Here is a 12,500-nt window from a genome sequence, read left to right on the forward strand (position 1 = left end):
GGTCCCCATGCGCGTTGCACTCGCACTCGCACTCGCAAAAACGTGGGGCAAATATATTACGCGGAAGAGTTATAACAGACCGAGCCCCACTGCATGGGGGGAGTCTTTGTCACTAATGTACACAGATAGAACATTGTGGACTGGAACCAGATTACCCGTACACACGGCGCTGATTAGTAATCAATGCAGAGCCATCAAACTACAGAAAATATATACAACTGTCCGTATACATGCTGAAAGAGTCTGCCCACAATGGGAACCACACGTCAGCCAGACACTCTGATCACGCACCACTCTCTGCTTCTAACAGGCGCACATACAATATGTAAGCACCAGCATGGAACAACATCCAGTGCATCCTCTCCGCCACATTACACAATCCACACTATCACAACCAGACCAGGAGGTCCATGCGGAAAATAGAATATCCCACCCTTTCGACATCCACCATTGCGCAGATAAGGCACCAACACCCACACATGTCCTATACAACGGTGCACCCAACATCACAATAGTACCTCCTGTCACAGCGCACAAACAATGACATGAGTCAAAGACACAGGTCTGACACAAGCATAGAATTGGAGCGCCGCCTCTAATAAGCCAAAGGTGCATCCTGACGTGACAAATCTCATCATGTCACAAGCATTCACTTACTATAATCACTATCAACGAACCTGCCGCCCCGCCCCCCCCCCCCCCCACACCTTTCCTTACAACAACGTGTAACCTAACCTAACCCATGTTGTACCTTAACCTAACCCATGTTGTACCTTAACCTAACCCATGTTGTGCCTTAACCTAACCCATGTTGTGCCTTAACCTAACCCATGTTGTCCCCTAACCTAACCCAAGTTGTCCCCTAACCTAACCCATGTTGTCCCTTAACCTAACCCATGTTGTGCCTTAACCTAACCCATGTTGTGCCTTAACCTAACCCATGTTGTCCCCTAACCTAACCCATGTTGTCCCCTAACCTAACCCATGTTGTGCCTTAACCTAACCCATGTTGTCCCCTAACCTAACCCATGTTGTGCCTTAACCTAACCCATGTTGTCCCCTAACCTAACCCATGTTGTCCCCTAACCTAACCCATGTTGTCCCCTAACCTAACCCATGTTGTGCCTTAACCTAACCCATGTTGTGCCTTAACCTAACCCATGTTGTCCCCTAACCTAACCCAAGTTGTCCCCTAACCTAACCCATGTTGTCCCCTAACCTAACCCATGTTGTGCCTTAACCTAACCCATGTTGTGCCTTAACCTAACCCATGTTGTGCCTTAACCTAACCCATGTTGTCCCCTAACCTAACCCATGTTGTCCCCTAACCTAACCCATGTTGTGCCTTAACCTAACCCATGTTGTCCCCTAACCTAACCCATGTTGTGCCTTAACCTAACCCATGTTGTCCCCTAACCTAACCCATGTTGTCCCCTAACCTAACCCATGTTGTCCCCTAACCTAACCCATGTTGTGCCTTAACCTAACCCATGTTGTCCCCTAACCTAACCCATGTTGTCCCCTAACCTAACCCATGTTGTCCCCTAACCTAACCCATGTTGTCCCCTAACCTAACCCATGTTGTCCCCTAACCTAACCCATGTTGTCCCCTAACCTAACCCATGTTGTCCCCTAACCTAACCCATGTTGTCCCCTAACCTAACCCATGTTGTCCCCTAACCTAACCCATGTTGTGCCCTAACCTAACCCATGTTGTGCCCTAACCTAACCCATGTTGTGCCCTAACCTAACCCATGTTGTGCCTTAACCTAACCCATGTTGTCCCCTAACCTAACCCATGTTGTCCCCTAACCTAACCCATGTTGTCCCCTAACCTAACCCATGTTGTCCCCTAACCTAACCCATGTTGTCCCCTAACCTAACCCATGTTGTGCCTTAACCTAACCCATGTTGTCCCCTAACCTAACCCATGTTGTCCCCTAACCTAACCCATGTTGTCCCCTAACCTAACCCATGTTGTCCCCTAACCTAACCCATGTTGTCCCCTAACCTAACCCATGTTGTCCCCTAACCTAACCCATGTTGTCCCCTAACCTAACCCATGTTGTCCCCTAACCTAACCCATGTTGTGCCCTAACCTAACCCATGTTGTCCCCTAACCTAACCCATGTTGTGCCTTAACCTAACCCATGTTGTGCCTTAACCTAACCCATGTTGTCCCCTAACCTAACCCATGTTGTCCCCTAACCTAACCCATGTTGTGCCTTAACCTAACCCATGTTGTGCCGTAACCTAACCCATGTTGTGCCTTAACCTAACCCATGTTGTGCCTTAACCTAACCCATGTTGTGCCTTAACCTAACCCATGTTGTGCCTTAACCTAACCCATGTTGTGCCTTAACCTAACCCACGTTGTCCCCTAACGTAACCCACGTTGTCCCCTAACGTAACCCACGTTGTCCCCTAACGTAACCCACGTTGTCCCCTAACGTAACCCACGTTGTCCCCTAACGTAACCCACGTTGTCCCCTAACGTAACCCACGTTGTCCCCTAACGTAACCCACGTTGTCGCCTATCGTAACCCACGTTGTCGCCTAAACCTGCTCTGTAATTGTTATACGACTCGTTCAATTAGTGTAGTGTTGCCCACCCGCAACCCTCGCAATATAGTTCGCTACTCGCACTGCCCGCTCCCCTGTGTATCGCTTCATGTTAAACACCTTGCAAGTCTTGCTGACTTTCCACATGCTCCTGCTGTACACTGTAATGTGGATGGCAGCAGGGCGTACATGCCGCCCCCCCCCCCCCCCCCACCTCTCCCCACGTCCCCACCTTGCCCCCTGCCTTCGCAAGGTGGTTGGTGACAAGTTTGCATGTTCAATGCCCTTCGCATGCGACGTACGCAGGCTACGTTGTGGTGCGGCCTGTGTCAACTGTCCGCTGATGTCGTACGCGTGAACCACAATCTGTACTGCACATTCGTCCTTATGTACTGAATGATACATCGTGGCACATGTGTGACCGTACAACGACTGCGCCCAAAAACGGCGGACCATACAGTGCAAATATTGTGCACGCAGCTACGTGTCGTCTCCCTATGAGAGCTGGATTGCAGTGTGGTACGCCATAGAGACGTGTGGGAGGAACGGACGCCGTGGATGGCGATCAGCATGAGCTGTCTGTTGATGTATTCGGACCTAGTCGTCTCTCCTCACACACCGTGATGGCATGGTGCAGCGCGTTCCATATCTGCGACATGCTACAGAAGCCGGTTGACAGTCGTTCGAGCAATGGACATCGCATACGTACGGGGGCCACCTTCCACGTATTGTCTAGGCGTGCACATTTTGTTGCGTGTATGTGGGCAGACGTAGTGTGGCGTGACACCTGACACAGGCATGCAATAATGGTTGAAGTTGCAAATGGCGATGGACGCCTACGTTTTCTGGTGAAGTTACGCAAATGAAGAAATGGTAACCCGTTGTGGTGCGGTTGTTCTCGCTAGGGGTGAATCGGTGATGGCGACGATAGGTTGAGGTACTAACCGGTTGTTCCAGCGATACCCACCATGCCGACGAAACTGAACGGCATCTGGGTGTGAAGCGATACGCGGCGGTGGCTGGGTGGGACCGTCCCCGGCCGGTGAGGGGGCGCCTCCCGGCGTGCTGGCCGCGCGGTGCGTGGGCGCACGCGCTACAGCCGGCTGGTGGGGGCGGCCAGTGGCAGGCGCGCCGGCCGACGGACGCGGCAGGCGTCGCAGCTGCGCGCCGGCGCACCCTGCGCGCGGCGCCGTGCGGCCAAAGTAGGTCCTCGCGGGCCCGGTGCGAAGCGCGGTGGACATCTGCAGTGTGCTGGTCCGATTGAGGACTGTGTGCGTTGAGGATGCGCCGCCGCCCGGCGCTCGGCGCCGCGACGCCGTCTGCTGCTCGGTCGCCCCAGCGGTTCTCGCTGGTGGTTTGTATCGCAGCTGTGCGGATGTGTTGGCGTGTGCGCTGTGCTGGGAGAGTTCGCTTCGGCACCCAAGTGGGGCTTTTGTCCTTCTGTGGCGCTGGCGTTGGAGCTGCCGGTCACCGTAGGTGGCGCGTGTTGTCTCCCGCCGGCAATGCCACGACAGCACGCTCCCGGGCCTCTGTCGGCAGCGGCAAGCTCAGTTGGGAGCACGGGTGGTCGCACCGAAAGCGTCTACTCGCCTAACTCCGGGCGATTGCGCCTCTCTCGAACCCGACCAAGTACTTGGGACGGCGCTGCGCGCCGCCGGGACCTGAGAGGGTTTCGAGGTGTATTGTGCAGGGGAGCTCAGCCTCCTCCTGTTTGCAGAATGATTGAGCGGACGCTTGCGTGTTCGCGCGGGCCCCCGGGACACACTCCCGGGCGGCCGGCTGCTCAGCTCTAGTTGACGCAGCTCCCTGGTTGATCCTGCCAGTAGTCATATGCTTGTCTCAAAGATTAAGCCATGCATGTCTCAGTACAAGCCGCATTAAGGTGAAACCGCGAATGGCTCATTAAATCAGTTATGGTTCCTTAGATCGTACCCACGTTACTTGGATAACTGTGGTAATTCTAGAGCTAATACATGCAAACAGAGTCCCGACCAGAGATGGAAGGGACGCTTTTATTAGATCAAAACCAATCGGTCGGCTCGTCCGGTCCGTTTGCCTTGGTGACTCTGAATAACTTTGGGCTGATCGCACGGTCCTCGTACCGGCGACGCATCTTTCAAATGTCTGCCTTATCAACTGTCGATGGTAGGTTCTGCGCCTACCATGGTTGTAACGGGTAACGGGGAATCAGGGTTCGATTCCGGAGAGGGAGCCTGAGAAACGGCTACCACATCCAAGGAAGGCAGCAGGCGCGCAAATTACCCACTCCCGGCACGGGGAGGTAGTGACGAAAAATAACGATACGGGACTCATCCGAGGCCCCGTAATCGGAATGAGTACACTTTAAATCCTTTAACGAGTATCTATTGGAGGGCAAGTCTGGTGCCAGCAGCCGCGGTAATTCCAGCTCCAATAGCGTATATTAAAGTTGTTGCGGTTAAAAAGCTCGTAGTTGGATTTGTGTCCCACGCTGTTGGTTCACCGCCCGTCGGTGTTTAACTGGCATGTATCGTGGGACGTCCTGCCGGTGGGGCGAGCCGAAGGCGTGCGACCGCCCCGTGCGTGCTCGTGCGTCCCGAGGCGGACCCCGTTGAAATCCTACCAGGGTGCTCTTTATTGAGTGTCTCGGTGGGCCGGCACGTTTACTTTGAACAAATTAGAGTGCTTAAAGCAGGCAAGCCCGCCTGAATACTGTGTGCATGGAATAATGGAATAGGACCTCGGTTCTATTTTGTTGGTTTTCGGAACCCGAGGTAATGATTAATAGGGACAGGCGGGGGCATTCGTATTGCGACGTTAGAGGTGAAATTCTTGGATCGTCGCAAGACGAACAGAAGCGAAAGCATTTGCCAAGTATGTTTTCATTAATCAAGAACGAAAGTTAGAGGTTCGAAGGCGATCAGATACCGCCCTAGTTCTAACCATAAACGATGCCAGCCAGCGATCCGCCGCAGTTCCTCCGATGACTCGGCGGGCAGCCTCCGGGAAACCAAAGCTTTTGGGTTCCGGGGGAAGTATGGTTGCAAAGCTGAAACTTAAAGGAATTGACGGAAGGGCACCACCAGGAGTGGAGCCTGCGGCTTAATTTGACTCAACACGGGAAACCTCACCAGGCCCGGACACCGGAAGGATTGACAGATTGATAGCTCTTTCTTGATTCGGTGGGTGGTGGTGCATGGCCGTTCTTAGTTGGTGGAGCGATTTGTCTGGTTAATTCCGATAACGAACGAGACTCTAGCCTGCTAACTAGTCGCGTGACATCCTTCGTGCTGTCAGCGATTACTTTTCTTCTTAGAGGGACAGGCGGCTTCTAGCCGCACGAGATTGAGCAATAACAGGTCTGTGATGCCCTTAGATGTTCTGGGCCGCACGCGCGCTACACTGAAGGAATCAGCGTGTCTTCCTAGGCCGAAAGGTCGGGGTAACCCGCTGAACCTCCTTCGTGCTAGGGATTGGGGCTTGCAATTGTTCCCCATGAACGAGGAATTCCCAGTAAGCGCGAGTCATAAGCTCGCGTTGATTACGTCCCTGCCCTTTGTACACACCGCCCGTCGCTACTACCGATTGAATGATTTAGTGAGGTCTTCGGACTGGTACGCGGCATTGACTCTGTCGTTGCCGATGCTACCGGAAAGATGACCAAACTTGATCATTTAGAGGAAGTAAAAGTCGTAACAAGGTTTCCGTAGGTGAACCTGCGGAAGGATCATTACCGACTAGACTGCATGTCTTTCGATGTGCGTGTCGTGTCGCGCAACACGCTACCTGTACGGCTCGCAGTAGCCGTGCGCCGCGTGCGGAACCACGCGTGCCTCTCAAAACTAGCGGCAATGTTGTGTGGTACGAGCGCTGAAGCGCTGGAGCGGCTGGCCTGCGGCACCTGGCGCCTGGCGCCGGTTTTGAATGACTTTCGCCCGAGTGCCTGTCCGCTCCGGTGTGGAGCCGTACGACGCCCGTCGGCCGTGAGGCCGTTGGACACAGAACGCTGGAACAGGGGCCGCCACACGCCTCACTCCCGCCTATGCGACCGTCTCGAAAGAGACGGCGGAAACTTGAGAAAAGATCACCCAGGACGGTGGATCACTCGGCTCGTGGGTCGATGAAGAACGCAGCAAATTGCGCGTCGACATGTGAACTGCAGGACACATGAACATCGACGTTTCGAACGCACATTGCGGTCCATGGATTCCGTTCCCGGGCCACGTCTGGCTGAGGGTCGGCTACGTATACTGAAGCGCGCGGCGTTTGCCCCGCTTCGCAGACCTGGGAGTGTCGCGGCCGCCTGTGGGGCCGGCCGCGTCTCCTCAAACGTGCGATGCGCGCCCGTCGCCTGGCGGTTCGCATACCGGTACTTTCTCGGTAGCGTGCACAGCCGGCTGGCGGTGTGGCGTGCGACACCTCGTACAACGACCTCAGAGCAGGCGAGACTACCCGCTGAATTTAAGCATATTACTAAGCGGAGGAAAAGAAACTAACAAGGATTCCCCCAGTAGCGGCGAGCGAACAGGGAAGAGTCCAGCACCGAACCCCGCAGGCTGCCGCCTGTCGTGGCATGTGGTGTTTGGGAGGGTCCACTACCCCGACGCCTCGCGCCGAGCCCAAGTCCAACTTGAATGAGGCCACGGCCCGTAGAGGGTGCCAGGCCCGTAGCGGCCGGTGCGAGCGTCGGCGGGACCTCTCCTTCGAGTCGGGTTGCTTGAGAGTGCAGCTCCAAGTGGGTGGTAAACTCCATCTGAGACTAAATATGACCACGAGACCGATAGCGAACAAGTACCGTGAGGGAAAGTTGAAAAGAACTTTGAAGAGAGAGTTCAAAAGTACGTGAAACCGTTCTGGGGTAAACGTGAGAAGTCCGAAAGGTCGAACGGGTGAGATTCACGCCCATCCGGCCACTGGCCTCCGCCCTCGGCAGATGGGGCCGGCCGCCCGCGCGGAGCAATCCGCGGCGGGGTCGTGTCCGGTTGCCTTTCCACTCGCCGCGGGGTGGGGCCGTTCCGGTGTGCGGTGGGCCGCACTTCTCCCCTAGTAGGACGTCGCGACCCGCTGGGTGCCGGCCTACGGCCCGGGTGCGCAGCCTGTCCTTCCGCGGGCCTCGGTTCGCGTCTGTTGGGCAGAGCCCCGGTGTCCTGGCTGGCTGCCCGGCGGTATATCTGGAGGAGTCGATTCGCCCCTTTGGGCGCTCGGGCTCCCGGCAAGCGCGCGCGGTTCTTCCCGGATGACGGACCTACCTGGCCCGGCCCCGGACCCGCGCCGCTGTTGGCTCGGGATGCTCTCGGGCGGAATAATCGCTCCCGTCAGCGGCGCTTCAGCTTTGGACAATTTCACGACCCGTCTTGAAACACGGACCAAGGAGTCTAACATGTGCGCGAGTCATTGGGCTGTACGAAACCTAAAGGCGTAATGAAAGTGAAGGTCTCGCCTTGCGCGGGCCGAGGGAGGATGGGGCTTCCCCGCCCTTCACGGGGCGGCGGCCTCCGCACTCCCGGGGCGTCTCGTCCTCATTGCGAGGTGAGGCGCACCTAGAGCGTACACGTTGGGACCCGAAAGATGGTGAACTATGCCTGGCCAGGACGAAGTCAGGGGAAACCCTGATGGAGGTCCGTAGCGATTCTGACGTGCAAATCGATCGTCGGAGCTGGGTATAGGGGCGAAAGACTAATCGAACCATCTAGTAGCTGGTTCCCTCCGAAGTTTCCCTCAGGATAGCTGGTGCTCGTACGAGTCTCATCCGGTAAAGCGAATGATTAGAGGCCTTGGGGCCGAAACGACCTCAACCTATTCTCAAACTTTAAATGGGTGAGATCTCCGGCTTGCTTGATATGCTGAAGCCGCGAGCAAACGACTCGGATCGGAGTGCCAAGTGGGCCACTTTTGGTAAGCAGAACTGGCGCTGTGGGATGAACCAAACGCCGAGTTAAGGCGCCCGAATCGACGCTCATGGGAAACCATGAAAGGCGTTGGTTGCTTAAGACAGCAGGACGGTGGCCATGGAAGTCGGAATCCGCTAAGGAGTGTGTAACAACTCACCTGCCGAAGCAACTAGCCCTGAAAATGGATGGCGCTGAAGCGTCGTGCCTATACTCGGCCGTCAGTCTGGCAGTCATGGCCGGTCCTTGCGGCCGGCCGCGAAGCCCTGACGAGTAGGAGGGTCGCGGCGGTGGGCGCAGAAGGGTCTGGGCGTGAGCCTGCCTGGAGCCGCCGTCGGTGCAGATCTTGGTGGTAGTAGCAAATACTCCAGCGAGGCCCTGGAGGGCTGACGCGGAGAAGGGTTTCGTGTGAACAGCCGTTGCACACGAGTCAGTCGATCCTAAGCCCTAGGAGAAATCCGATGTTGATGGGGGCCGTCATAGCATGATGCGCTTTGTGCTGGCCCCCGTTGGGCGAAAGGGAATCCGGTTCCTATTCCGGAACCCGGCAGCGGAACCGATACAAGTCGGGCCCCTCTTTTAGAGATGCTCGTCGGGGTAACCCAAAAGGACCCGGAGACGCCGTCGGGAGATCGGGGAAGAGTTTTCTTTTCTGCATGAGCGTTCGAGTTCCCTGGAATCCTCTAGCAGGGAGATAGGGTTTGGAACGCGAAGAGCACCGCAGTTGCGGCGGTGTCCCGATCTTCCCCTCGGACCTTGAAAATCCGGGAGAGGGCCACGTGGAGGTGTCGCGCCGGTTCGTACCCATATCCGCAGCAGGTCTCCAAGGTGAAGAGCCTCTAGTCGATAGAATAATGTAGGTAAGGGAAGTCGGCAAATTGGATCCGTAACTTCGGGATAAGGATTGGCTCTGAGGATCGGGGCGTGTCGGGCTTGGTCGGGAAGTGGGTCAGCGCTAACGTGCCGGGCCTGGGCGAGGTGAGTGCCGTAGGGGTGCCGGTAAGTGCGGGCGTTTAGCGCGGGCGTGGTCTGCTCTCGCCGTTGGTCGGCCTCGTGCTGGCCGGCGGTGCAGGATGCGCGCGCCTGCGCGGCGTTCGCGCCCCGGTGCTTCAACCTGCGTGCAGGATCCGAGCTCGGTCCCGTGCCTTGGCCTCCCACGGATCTTCCTTGCTGCGAGGCCGCGTCCGCCTTAGCGTGCTCCTCCGGGGGCGCGCGGGTGCGCGGATTCTCTTCGGCCGCCATTCAACGATCAACTCAGAACTGGCACGGACTGGGGGAATCCGACTGTCTAATTAAAACAAAGCATTGCGATGGCCCTAGCGGGTGTTGACGCAATGTGATTTCTGCCCAGTGCTCTGAATGTCAACGTGAAGAAATTCAAGCAAGCGCGGGTAAACGGCGGGAGTAACTATGACTCTCTTAAGGTCATAGTTACTGGGCAAGTGAAGCGCAATACATGGGCCATGCCCTCTTAGCCTCTCCTTGCCTGCGGCTTCCCCCCTTCCCGTGGGCCCGCCGATACGCCAGTCCTTCATAGGACTGGTAAGCAGAGTGGAAGTCCGCACTTGGGGCTTTGGGGGGTTACCAGCCCTCCATCGCAAAACCCTTAATGTTGGGACAACAAGAGAAGAAAACACGGGTACCGGGCCTTCCGCTGAAGGACCCGGCCCAACAGTCCCGACTGCTAGCCTGCCAACCCTCCCTGAAGTAGAGCAGGCCGTGGAGCCATGGTTCCACTGCAGCATTTGCAGCCGTGCCTTCCGCAGCAAGATCGGGCTCGGACAACACGTGAAGAAATTCAAGCAAGCGCGGGTAAACGGCGGGAGTAACTATGACTCTCTTAAGGTCATAGTTACTGGGCAAGTGAAGCGCAATACATGGGCCATGCCCTCTTAGCCTCTCCTTGCCTGCGGCTTCCCCCCTTCCCGTGGGCCCGCCGATACGCCAGTCCTTCATAGGACTGGTAAGCAGAGTGGAAGTCCGCACTTGGGGCTTTGGGGGGTTACCAGCCCTCCATCGCAAAACCCTTAATGTTGGGACAACAAGAGAAGAAAACACGGGTACCGGGCCTTCCGCTGAAGGACCCGGCCCAACAGTCCCGACTGCTAGCCTGCCAACCCTCCCTGAAGTAGAGCAGGCCGTGGAGCCATGGTTCCACTGCAGCATTTGCAGCCGTGCCTTCCGCAGCAAGATCGGGCTCGGACAACACCGCCGCCGCGCCCATCCGGAAGCGGCAAATGCGGAGATTATAACCGATAGGAAGAGAGCTCGGTGGGCGGAAGAAGAAATGCGGGAGCTCGCCCTGGCGGAGGCTAGGCTTCTCTGTGCCAGTGACTCCAAAGTCCTCTTTGCAAACCAGGAGCTTCTACCCCTGTTTCCGCACCGTACCCTGGATGCCATCAAGTGCAGGAGGAGGACGGTGGCACACAGGACGATGGTGCGGGAATACGTAGAGGAGCTGAGGCGGGAACAACAGACGCAGCATGGTCTGCGCCATTCACCCGTCCCGGAGTCGCTGCCGGAGGGGCCACCCTCTCCGCCGGAGCTTGAGCGCCCGCCACAAACATCTGTAGTCGACGAAGCTATATGGAGGCACCTCGCCGGCCTGCCGCGGTCGGCCGCGCGCTTCTCGGCCCTGGACGACCTTGCGTGTTTGGGGCCGGGTACGCCGTTGGCAGTGGTCGCGGCTGGGCTGCCTGAGGCCCTCCGTGCTGTCGGCTCTGAGGAAGCAGGAGCAAGGAAGAGGAAGACGTTGCGCCCGCCATCCAAGCAGCGGTCTGGTGGTGGCCCTCCGCTCTCCAAGCGGAAGCGCCGCCGGTGGGAATATGCCAGATGTCAGGATGCCTTCAGGAAGAATCGCGCGCGCTGCGTGCGTGGTCTCCTGGATGGCACCCTGCTCCAGCCGCCGTCGAACATCCCAGGGCTGGTGGACTTCTGGCGCAGCCTCTTCACGACAGAGCCACCTTCCAACGCTGGCTCCATTCCCGACCGGCTTCTCCCGCGCTCGGAGTCTGTTGACTTTGAGCGCCTATGGAGGCCGATCACTGCAGAAGAGGTTGCGGCCGCCCTGCCGCCCAGAGGCTCCGTTGCCGGCCCTGACGGCCTCTCGCCGGTGCAGCTGCGCCGCCTTCCAGCGGAGGTCACCACCAAACTCCTAAACCTTTTCCTGCTCACCCGCAAGCTCCCCCCTTCCCTCCTCCGAGCCAGGACCTCTTTGCTGCCTAAGACAGCCGCCCCAGCATCCCCCGCTGACTTTCGGCCCATCACCGTCTGCTCGGTGCTAGCCCGAACCTTCCATAAGGTTCTGGCGACTCGCCTTATGCAGATGTGTGCTGTGGACGAACGTCAGCGGGCTTTCATCCCAAGGGATGGGATGCTGGAGAACACTTTCCTACTCGACCGGATACTCGTCGGCGCCGTCCGCCGCTGTCGTTCTGTGTTCATGGCATCCCTCGATGTGTCCAAGGCGTTCGATTCGTTGGACCATGCGGCTTTGCGTCCTGTGCTTAAAGCCCATGGTCTGCCGGACGAATTCATTGACTACGTCGAGGGCTGCTATGCGGACAGCACGACGGTAATTGCGGGGGGTGGCGACGAGTCCCCGGCCGTGCGGCCAGCAAGAGGTGTTCGGCAAGGAGATCCTCTGTCCCCTCTCCTGTTCAATTTCGCTGTTGATTATGTTCTAGATCAGCTGCCCTCACACGTAGGTGTCAAGGTGTTGGGCCGCCAGACGAACGCGGCGGCCTTCGCGGATGACATCCTGCTCTTCGCCTCCACGAGGGGGGGCCTGCAGTCCCTTATCAACGCAGCAGTAGCAGCCCTCGACCAGCTGGGGCTGCGTGTTAACCCGCGGAAGTGTCTCACCCTCGCACTCGTGGCGTCCGGCCGCGAGAAGAAAGTGAAAGTGGATGCGAGCGTCACCTTCACGGCCGGCGAAACCACCATGCCGGCGTTGGGAGTGGGTGAGACCTTCCGCTACCTGGGACTGCAGTTCTCCTCCTCTGGGCGGTGTCTCTTCCATCCGAGGCACCACATCGAGGAGCAGCTGTCGATCATCACGCGGGCGCCGCT

At 57.4% G+C, this 12,500-nt stretch overlaps 2 non-coding genes and 1 pseudogene across 2 annotated transcripts; all 3 read left to right on the plus strand.

The window, feature by feature from the left end:
- Positions 1-4,365: 4,365 nt before the first annotated feature.
- LOC124749051 lies at positions 4,366-6,274 on the plus strand. Its single transcript, XR_007011788.1, has one exon. It is a non-coding gene; the product is annotated as a small subunit ribosomal RNA (ribosomal RNA).
- A 352-nt stretch (positions 6,275-6,626) lies between these two features.
- On the plus strand, positions 6,627-6,781 carry LOC124749048. The gene has a single exon (XR_007011785.1). It is a non-coding gene; the product is annotated as a 5.8S ribosomal RNA (ribosomal RNA).
- A 188-nt stretch (positions 6,782-6,969) lies between these two features.
- LOC124749047 overlaps positions 6,970-12,500 on the plus strand; it is an 8,238-nt pseudogene continuing 2,707 nt past the window's right edge.

Source organism: Schistocerca piceifrons, unplaced genomic scaffold, assembly GCF_021461385.2.
Source record: "Schistocerca piceifrons isolate TAMUIC-IGC-003096 unplaced genomic scaffold, iqSchPice1.1 HiC_scaffold_427, whole genome shotgun sequence".
NCBI lineage: Eukaryota > Metazoa > Arthropoda > Insecta > Orthoptera > Acrididae > Schistocerca > Schistocerca piceifrons.